The 10,725-nt window shown below is 52.0% G+C and overlaps 1 pseudogene; it reads right to left on the bottom strand.

Annotated features, from left to right (window-relative positions):
* Positions 1–8,713: 8,713 nt before the first annotated feature.
* LOC136662010 (5S ribosomal RNA) lies at positions 8,714–8,830 on the bottom strand (annotated as a pseudogene).
* Positions 8,831–10,725: the final 1,895 nt, after the last annotated feature.

Below are 10,725 nucleotides of genomic sequence, written 5' to 3'. Positions count from 1 at the left end.
TGCTGGGTGTGCACAGACCACCTTCCTCCTGCCTTCATCCAAGGGGGTTTACGGGACTGGAAAAATCAAAACATTCCTGAACATGAAAATGCACTTTCAGGCACTGGTCCAGTCCCTGTTTTCACTCGAGACTCATCTGCAGCACCAGAGTCTTGGCTCGTATTGCTGCCTTCTCATCTTGGAGCCTCCACACTTACAGAATGTCCAACTGGAGCAAGCAGGGTGGTTTCTGAGGGGGTTCTTGTGGAAATCTGTGGTGGATCCCCTTTGTGTTCCCTTTTTCCCATTGCCCTTAAAGGAACCCGGAGGCAGGTTTAGCAAGAGAGGGGCTCCAGTGAGTAGACATCTCCACTGTCAAGGGAGCAACGAGGTCTGCCACACAACGTGGTATATTGCTGTTCTGCGTCGTGCTTATCTGAGGGCAGCAGAATGCTACATCTTAGCCAGGCCACCACTGAGAATGGCCACCACCAAGCTGGGGGTCAGGTGAGCAGGCTGTTGCAGTTGTGGCTCTCCCGTCAGAAAGGCAGAGGAGCACCCCTCACTTAGGTGGCTTAAGGCCCAGAGCCCGGCTCCTCTGGGCAGCTTCTGTGCTCACTTACACTCACAGAGTCATAAGAACAGCCCCACTGGATCAGGCCATAGGCCCATCTAGTCCAGCTTCCTGTATCTCACAGCGGCCCACCAAATGCCCCAGGGAGCACACCTGATAACAAGAGACCTGCAAGGCTTCCTGGGAATTGTAGTTAAGAACATAAGAACAGCCCCACTGGATCAGGCCACAGGCCCATCTAGTCCAGCTTCCTGTATCTCACAGCGGCCCACCAAATGCCCCAGGGAGCACACCAGATAACAAGAGACCTCATCCTGGTGCCCTCCCTTGCATCTGGCAATTCTTGAAGAGGGGAAGAAGAAAATGCGGTACATGAAAGAGGAGGAACACAGCATAAGAACATAAGAACAGCCCCACTGGATCAGGCCATAGGCCCATCTAGTCCAGCTTCCTGTATCTCACAGCGGCCCACCAAATGCCCCAGGGAGCACACCAGATAACAAGAGACCTGCAAGGCTTCCTGGGAATTGTAGTTAAGAACATAAGAACAGCCCCACTGGATCAGGCCACAGGCCCATCTAGTCCAGCTTCCTGGATCTCACAGCGGCCCACCAAATGCCCCAGGGAGCACACCAGATAACAAGAGACCTGCAAGGCTTCCTGGGAATTGTAGTTAAGAACATAAGAACAGCCCCACTGGATCAGGCCACAGGCCCATCTAGTCCAGCTTCCTGTATCTCACAGCAGCCCACCAAATGCCCCAGGGAGCACACCAGATAACAAGAGACCTGCAAGGCTTCCTGGGAATTGTAGTTTAAGAACATAAGAAGAGCCCCACTGGATCAGGCCATAGGCCCATCTAATCCAAGTTCCTGTATCTCGCAGCAGCCCACCAAATGCCCCAGGGAGCACACCAGATAACAAGAGACCTGCAAGGCTTCCTGGGAATTGTAGTTTAAGAACATAAGAACAGCCCCACTGGATCAGGCCATAGGCCCATCTAGTCCAGCTTCCTGTATCTCGCAGCGGCCCACCAAATGCCCCAGGGAGCACACCAGATAACGAGACCTGCAAGGCTTTCTGGGAATTGTAGTTTAAGAACATAAGAAGAGCCCCACTGGATCAGGTCATAGGCCCATCTAGTCCAGCTTCCTGTATCTCACAGCGGCCCACCAAATGCCCCAGGGAGCACACCAGATAACGAGACCTGCAAGGCCTCCTGGGAATTGTAGTTAAGAACATAAGAACAGCCCCACTGGATCAGGCCATAGGCCCATCTAGTCCAGCTTCCTGTCTCTTGCGCTGGGCAGATGCCAAAGGAGTGAGGAAACTGCGGAGAGATCCATGCTGACCTCTGCAGTACCACAGCTGGCTACTTGCACCAGGTTTTGTTCCTTTTCAGCCTGCATCCAGCTGCAAGACCCACCTTCTGCCTAACTCTTAAGACCCATTTCCACTCTGTTTCAAGAGTCCCTGTTGTTTTTTCCCATCAATATCCTTTCTGGCTTTTATTCGTTATTACCTGCTCTTTTTCCAAGATGCTTGTCCAGTCTTTCTGTGCAGAGCCAGGAGCTGTGCGGAGAAACTTCCCCACTGCTCTCAGAACTCGCATTACTCAAGGCAAGTGTGGGTGTTTAGGTGCTGGGCTTCTCCGATTGCTCCCGCAGCAGCTGGCTTCCAGGCAGGAGAAACCCTGGTCTTCTGAGCTGACCTAAGATGGGAGGTGGGGTGCGGAAGGAACCTACACCTTCCCCTGGATTCAAGGTGCAGTTATTTTCTGCTGGTGACAACGTATCCACGGAAGATTTTGTGTAAGAATCTGCACAGCACAGAGGGCCACACCTCAGGGGGATACAAGACAGAAGCAAAGCAGCGACTCCAAAGGCTGAAGATATTTTTTTGTGATGGAGAAATCTCCAAAGAGTATCTCCAAAAGTGAAAGAGACTGTACTGCTGAGAAATCTGCAAGGGAACCGAGGCTTCAAGACCTGCATGGCCTACCTCAGTTCTCATCTGGTTTTCAGACTCCTTTCCTGCTTCCCAGATCCTACAGTGCAATTTCCTTTGTATCAATAAGAACATAAGAACAGCCCTGCTGGATCAGGCCATAGGCCCATCTAGTCCAGCTTCCTGTATCTCGCAGCAGCCCACCAAATGCCCCAGGGAGCACACCAGATAACAAGAGACCTGCAAGACTTCCTGGGAATTGTAGTTAAGAACATAAGAACAGCCCCACTGGATCAGGCCATAGGCCCATCTAGTCCAGCTTCCTGTATCTCACAGCGGCCCACCAAATGCCCCAAGGAGCACACCAGATAACAAGAGACCTCATCCTGGTGCCCTCCCTTGACATCAAAATACCCAACTTTATGTACAAGTCAAAATACAAGAGGTCCTACAACTGAAGCAATATGTCTGGGCTTCTGCCAAAGCGATCAATGCTCTCTTGTAGGTGCTTTCAGAATCCGGGGGGGGGGGATTTTCCGGGCAGGAGGCTTCGGATGTGGAGTGTATGGGCTGCTTTGTGTGCAGAAGGTCAGGCTTGCCCACTTGTGGCCCCCACCCTGGAAATTGAGAGCAGAATGGAAACAGGCCCGACCTCATTTTCCAGTGCCTGACGATGCCATATGGTGTGGTTCTTGTTTGTTCCTTTCCTTGCTAATCACCGATCTTGTGGCTCAAAGATCAAGACTGGGAACGGCCATTCCCTGACTCTCCATTTGAGGACATGCAGCCCCACTGCGCTTCAGGGCTGCACCTGGAGGCAGCTCTAGTCAATGTTTAAGCCCTTGGACGTCTCTGTGGGCTGCCAAGTGGCATATTGGAGGGGAAATTGGTTTTCTCCAGAAGGTCAAAAAATGCTCCTGTCTTCCTCCTTCGAAGTGCATTTGATCCAGGCTAGTTTACCCCAGCAAGAAACTCAGGAATGACACTGAGAACAGGTCTGCTGTGTTCACAGAAGCGAGAGCAGTCGATGGCTCCTCTGGCCAAGGGCCCAGGCCGTGGAAGGGACCCGCAGCTCCTTTGGTCACATGCTTGCACTGCCCCTCCCCTCCCAACTCAATGAGCCAGGGCACTGTAATATGCTGGCTGTCAGGTCGGTGACTTTCTTGGTGGCAGCAGGTGCCTTTGTGCACCTCCAGGACAAAAGTGACTTGGCAAAGAAGGTCTTTCTTTTCTTCTTGAGAGATCCTCCAGCTCGAAACAAGCAACGCAGCAACAACAGCAACAGGCCTGGAGATCCTGCAGAGGTTCCTGTCAGCTGCTGGCTGGATGCCGGGAAAGGGGGAGGGACAGCCCCGGGTCAAGGTGCCCTGCTGCCCGTGTTTAGGGACGTGAACCGGTCCAGTTCTTGTCTCGTGCATTCTGAAGATCGCCTGGGCTGTCTGATTGCACCTGCAGTCCTAGATTCACTGAGCCGAGAGCGAGTCCAACTGAACACAGTTTTCTCACTATCGAGCAAAGACGTATAGGCTCGCTTAGGTGCCAGCCCAAAGCCTCTCGGTGCCTGAGGAAGCAAGCCAAATGCTGCCCCCTCTTCACCAAGAGGGTGCCAGCCTCTGCCACTCTCCAGGTGCAGCCCCTCCCCCCATCACTCTGCTGCCTGAGGCACTCACTTCAGTTGGCCTTATGGATGGGCCGGCCTTGGGCTTGGGCTCCAAGACAGCTACTCTTTGGATTGGATCTTCCCTGGAGTGCTGGCTCTTTCCAGAGCGGGTGACTCTTCCTCCCCACCAGAACCAAAGAGACTCTCTCTCTCTCTCTCTCTCCTCCCCACTTCTCATGTATACCTGTTTTGCCCCTGAGCTCCAGGTTCTAGTGCAAGGTCTTCCCTGGGCTTGGCTCTGGCCTGGACAGGTGCGCCTCCCATGACGTGCACTTGGCCTTTCACTTCCCCCCTCTCGTATCTCAGCAGAGAGCTGTAATTTATGAGTTCCTGTTGGAGAGAACCTCAAGGAGCGGGAAAGAGTCCACCCCCAGGCCCTGTTAATTTTTACCCCAGCATTGTGTCAAAGGCACCGCTTGATCTGCCTCATGTCCGGGCACGTCCCAATGGGAACAAACTCTGCAATGTGGTGGCTGGACTGCTGGTGTTTTTTGCGCCACGGCAATGTGCCCAAGTTGTGCGTTGCGGCTCGGCTGGTCACTGCAAAATCATGAAGTCTGGCGTTATGCGTGCTGCGTTTGGATGGGAAAACCCACTCACAGTGACCGTCCAACTGACTGGGAAGCCAATTCCACTAAACTCAGTGGGACTTAATTCTGAGGAAGCGGACAGGATGGCTGCAATCTGCGCATGCAGACTTGGCATTCGACTCTGCAAGACTGAATAAACATGCATAAGATGAGGTTGCCTGGCATCCCCTGCGCCGTAGTTAAGGGGGCTCAAGTCAGAACTGGTCGCCCTGAGTCATCAGCTGAGACAGGCACCTCAGGCAGCAGATTGGGGGGTCACTTGCTGCTTCTTCCCACCTGCTTCCATCATTCCTCCCCCTGCCTCTTGATTTGAAAAGGAGGAGGCTGCACGGAGGAGAAGAGCACGGTGGAGGATAGTTCTCCAACACACTCTAGCCCACTACTCTCTTCTCCGTGCTTCCTCTTCTGCTCTGTTCTCCCTTGCTGAATCCAGGGAACAGGGAGAGGAGAATCAGTGGTGGCTGCAGGGGTGGCGGTTGATGTTATGTCCACATCAAGGGCCAGGAGTGCTTGGGCCAGCCCTGGTCATAATTGTACCCAAGGAACCTCTTGTTCCGTGCTAGGAGGTTAGGATTTATCTTTAACAGAGAAGCACCATCATGATCCCCAACATTTAAAGGCTACGGCGTTTGGGCCTCTTCAGCCTAGAAAAGAGACGCCTGAGGGGAGACATGATTGAGACATACAAGATTATGCAGGGGATGGACAGAGTGGATAGGGAGATGCTCTTTACACTCTCACGTAACACCAGAACCAGGGGACATCCACTCAAATTGAGTGTTGGGAGAGTTAGGACAGACTAAAGAAAATATTTCTTTACTCAGCGTGTGGTTGGTCTGTGGAACTCTTTGCCACAGGATGTGGTGATGGCGACTGGCCTGGACGCCTTTAAAAGGGGATTGGACAAGTTTCTGGAGGAAAAATCTATTACGGGTTACAAGCCATGATGTGTAGGTGCAACCTCCTGATTTTAGAAATGGGCTATGTCAGAATGCCAGATGCAAGGGAGGGCACCAGGATGCAGGTCTCTTGTTATCTGGTGTGCTCCTTGGGGCATTTGGTGGGCCGCTAGATGGGCCTATGGCCTGATCCAGTGGGGCTGTTCTTATGTTCTTATATAGAGTTTCAGAGTGTCCAAATGACTGGCTCCCCTGTCAAATTCCAAGTGAAGGAGTGGCAAAAAAGTTTACCCACCGCAGTGTCACTCATGTGGAAAAGAAAATGACTGTCAAGGTATGAAAGCGAGAGAGAGATGGCCTGCACTCCAGGGCTCCTGTGCTCTCTTGGGTTTGGCATGTCACATGTCTGTCCAGCCACTTGCTTGGGAGGCAAAATGCACTTCCTGCTCCTGCACCCAGAGCACTGATTGGAGCAGCCCCTGAGGAGTTGGCCATCTGTTTCAGAGTCTCAGGACCAGCCTCTGCCCTTCAGGATGACCACCAAATAGATAAAGTGATAAACTGTTATTGCAATGCCTGCCAATTAGGTTTATGGGTACCACTGAGTTCCACTGAGCTTACTCCTCAGTGAATGTGCGTCGGATTGCATCTAAATCCCCCGCAGCCCCAGTCTACAGCATGTGCACATACACACATTCTAGGAAAGGGGAGGAAAAGTCCCTGCCCTGGGGGGACTCACAATTTAGAAGTCATCTGCCAGGGAAATAGTGGAGAAGGAGGAGGAGAACAGAGGCAGGGTGAAGCAGAGGATGCAGGTGTTTCCATCACATGTCCTTAGTTACAGCAGGATGTGGGGACTGCAGCCTTGTGTCAGAGGCCTGGAGATCTTCTGCTCTTGCTTCGCTCCCCAAAATTCAAAAGAGGCTTGTGCAGAATTGCACCCAATTTGGGAATCCAACCTCCCCTTTTGTCTCCATCAGAGGAGAACAAGCTCCTGCTCCCTGGACTTGTGTGGTTGAGAGCAGGGCGAACATTAGCACTAGGAATCCTATTATTTCCTGTCCCCAGCTTGGGTGATTAGCTTAGACTGAGCCGCAAATGCGTACACACAGAAACCTCTAATCAGCCTGCTCTATTCAGCAAGCGAGACACAAATCCGGGCCTGGTCGCGTCCCTGTTTATCGCCATGTAAGTGGTTTTGCATTGTCCCAGCCACTGAATACTGTCACCAGCAGTCTATGAATCACCCAGGCCAGGGGACGAGCAGATTAGCTAAGAGGCAGCATCTGTCTTTGCAAACACACAAACACACACTACAGTGCAGGAAATGTGCCCAAAAGGACATCATTGTCTTTCCTGCTGGGGTGACCTTGGAAATCGGCAAGGCAGCAGCCTTCTTTCTCCCAGGGAAATGTGTGACACTTCTGCCCTTATTGGGCCCCCTGGGACTGGCCACAGATCTGGCACATGGTTGGTTGGCAACCTTCAGTCTTGAAAGACTATGGTATAAGCCTACAGCACCCGGTATTCCCAGGCGGTCTCCCATCCAAGTAGTAACCAGGCCTGACTCTGCTTAGCTTCCGAGATCATGGTATAAGCCTACAGCACCCGGTATTCCCAGGCAGTCTCCCATCCAAGTACTAACCAGGCCTGACCCTGCTTAGCTTCCGAGATCAGACGACATCCAGCATGTGCAGGGTAACAGTTGCTGCTCCAAATGATGTCCCCCCAACCCTCATCCTGCTGCATATTTTATCTTCTACGCTCTTCCTTTTTTAGTCCAAGGAGGAGTAGCAGCAGAGTAGGTGGCTGGTGGGTGCCCCTCCCCCAATCTACAACCTAAACCTGCCACCTCAGTTGGCCCTATAGACGGGCCAGGCCTGGAACATACCCTCAAAATGGTCAAAACTCTCAACATGAAACCGATCAGACAAGAACGCGTCACACCCTGGGGACCATCTCTCCATTTTCAGGCCTTGGTTCAACACCAACAGTGCATCTCTACCCAAGGCGGGAGCTTTCAATCACACCCCCAGCCAAGCATACCATGTGGCACAGAGCCACGTGCATGCATCCATGTTCCTGGGAGTTCCGCATCACTTATGATGTGCCCAGGCACATTCTCATGTGTTGCCACGTGCGGGACATTGACAATGGGGCCACCGTGTGCACACCAAAACTCTGGCAAATACCCAAACACTCTCCCTGGGAAAGAGCATGCCCATTTCTCTTTCTGTGCATGTTAAACTGTTTCCGTGCATCCTGTCAAACTTTCTTCTGCCCTTGCTCTCAACTTAGAACACAGAGAGATTAGATTATGATTTGATTTAAAAGGGAGGGCGCAATGCCTTGGATCAGTCTCTCTCTCTCTCTCTCTCTCTCTCTCTCTCTCTCTCAACCCACCCATCTCACAAGATAGCTGTGAGGGGAAAATGAGTGAGAGGGAGACCACATATGCCCTGCTGAACTCCTTAGGCTGAGGGTGGTATCTAAATGAAATGACTTATTGTTTCATGTGTGTGTGGCCACACAGGCACTACAACATTAACAGAGCCTGCAAACGGAGAGATGTGATGATGTGTCCGCAGTCCTCCTCCCCGCTGCATGACACTCCAGCACTCCGCTGGATCCCTGAAGACAAAAAAGATGCTCTGTGTTTGTGTTGCTTCCTTTTGTTGCCCCAGACTTTTGGCAACAGCCTGAGATTTCCCCAAGGCCTGCCCTTCCAAGCCTGTGCAGGGCCATGAGATCTCCCTGGTCACCCTGGAATGCAACAGGGTTGGGCTTGATAAGAGCAGAGGCACTGTTTGCACATGGAACACGCACGGGTCCTTCTTGGAGTCTGAGGCAATCTTGAAACTAGGTGAAGGTGCAGGTCCTGCAGAAAGGCTACAGATTGCACTGCAAGACAGGAGGGAGGGCTGAGGGCCAGCTGCCTAATGGTTGGCAACCTTCAGTCTCAAAAGACTATGGTATAAGCCTACAGCACCCGGTATTCCCAGGCGGTCTCCCATCCAAGTACTAACCAGGCCTGACCCTGCTTAGCTTCCAAGATCATGGTATAAGCCTATAGCTCCCGGTATTCCCAGGCGGTCTCCCATCCAAGTACTAACCAGGCCTGACCCTGCTTAGCTTCCGAGATCAAATGGGATCAGGCATGTGCAAGGTAACAGTTGTAACAACTGCCTGCTGACTGATCAAGGCTCCTCCTTGTCGGCAGATCTTCAATGAGCCTGAGGACCAGTGAGGGTTGCCACTGCCTGACATCGGGGAAGTGGCTTGTCTTGGCCCTGCCTAGAGATGCCAGGGATTGGACCTGGGAACTTCTGTGTGCCAAGCAGGGGCTCCACCACTGAGCTGTGCCCTGTCCCCATTTCAGCAGCAGCATCTGCCATGCCTTTCCTCCCATGGGGCCGGGCGCAAACCAGACTTCACCTGTGCCAAGAGGACTGAGCGATCACCACGAAGCAGTGGGACGCTTCAGATTATATGCTCCTTCTCTTGTATAATTCATAGCAACAGTCTCAGTGTCAACAACTTGGAGATGCAGAACCACTCAGGGAAGAAAGACACAAGGAAGGGACTGAAATGTGGGGAAGGCTCTTCTCTGAAGGAAGCACCGAACAGTCAAAGCAAGATCCAAAGCCTGGGATGGACACAGAGCCCAGCTCTTCTGTGGGGCAGAGTTGCCAATCCTAACTAAATCTCCCCACAATGGGCTATGATGCATCCCGTGGGGGAATTTCAGTTGCTGGATTTCTCTACCTAGAGGCCTCCCTCCTCCCCCAAACCCTCCCTAGGTGTTAATAATAATAATAATAATAATAATAAAGGTATTTATATACCGCCTTTCTTGGTCTTTATTCAAGACAGTTTACATAGGCAGGCTATTTAAATCCCCGTAGGGATTTTTACAATTGAAAGAAGGTTCTATCTTTCAAGAACCACAACATTCAGGTGTTTCTCTCTGATCTGGTTTCACATCCTGGCCTCCATCCTCCCACGCTCAGAACAGATGGAATAGCTCGGCTTCAGCTTGTCAGCTGCTTCAAGGTCGCACGGTGCCGCTCTCCTCGAACTGGCGACCTTGTGGATGTTATCTTCAGGCAAATGGAGGCTCTACCCTCTAGACCAGACCTCCTGCCAGACCAGACCTAGGTGTTGCCTTGTTGAGCCAACCCTGTTCACCTTGATACTCCATACTGTCTTTGAACTTGGTTGCTACCACTGGAGAAATCCTGGTCATGCACCTTGAGATCTGTCTGGAGGGATCTAAGGCAGAGGTGAGCTCCAGAAGGCCAGCAGAGCAGAAGCCCCTCCCTGGTTCTCTCTGTGCGCCACAGAAGTCTCTCATAGTGATTCCATTGTCCAGAAATCTCTCCCAGGACATGGGGGTGGTGGGTTGCTGGCAAGCACCATCTGGTCATCTTTTTCATCTTTCTCCACCAACGCAGGACGGAGTCCCCATTTCCTCCCCCACCCCGCCTGTCTTCTTCCCTGCTTTGCCTGCTTCTAGAATTCAGGCTGCCCCCTCCAGGCTTCTAACTTGAAAGCCTCAAAATGCATTCTTCATTTGGCTCACACACTGGGGCCCCCGGTGCAGCAAAGAAATCTTGGGGGGAACCAGCAACTTTCCCCAGCTGGCAGAACCAAGATTGCTCTGGATGTTTGGCATAATTTGCAACAGCTGCTCGACATGAACTCTGTGGTTAAATCTGGAGGGGAGATTCCTTTTCCCAGGCTAGGGGGAAGGAGAGCTTGGAGCGTCCGTTGGCTTTTACGGTCACATTTGTGTACATGTCACAATTCTGCACAATGGAGAAGTCTGGATTTGGAACAGGGCGCAGAACATCTCTTTCTAGGGATTCCCGTTTTCCTTCCTTTAAAAACGATCAAGTTTCCAGCCCCTGTGAATGTGAAGCCAGACTCGGAAGTGGGTGGGCAAAGCTGGGTGAAATGCCAGCTGCTGGGGCAAGAGTGCAGTGTTTGTGCCTTGCCTGCATAGCCCCCTGCTTCCAAGAGCAGCAGCAGTAAAGCAACACAAATAAGCCAAAACATGTGTACATACTTTATGGT

This window comes from Tiliqua scincoides, chromosome 10 (genome assembly GCF_035046505.1).
Source record: "Tiliqua scincoides isolate rTilSci1 chromosome 10, rTilSci1.hap2, whole genome shotgun sequence".
NCBI classification, from domain to species: domain Eukaryota; kingdom Metazoa; phylum Chordata; class Lepidosauria; order Squamata; family Scincidae; genus Tiliqua; species Tiliqua scincoides.
Note: the sequence above shows the minus strand (reverse complement) of the source record. Positions and strands in the feature narration are given on the sequence as shown.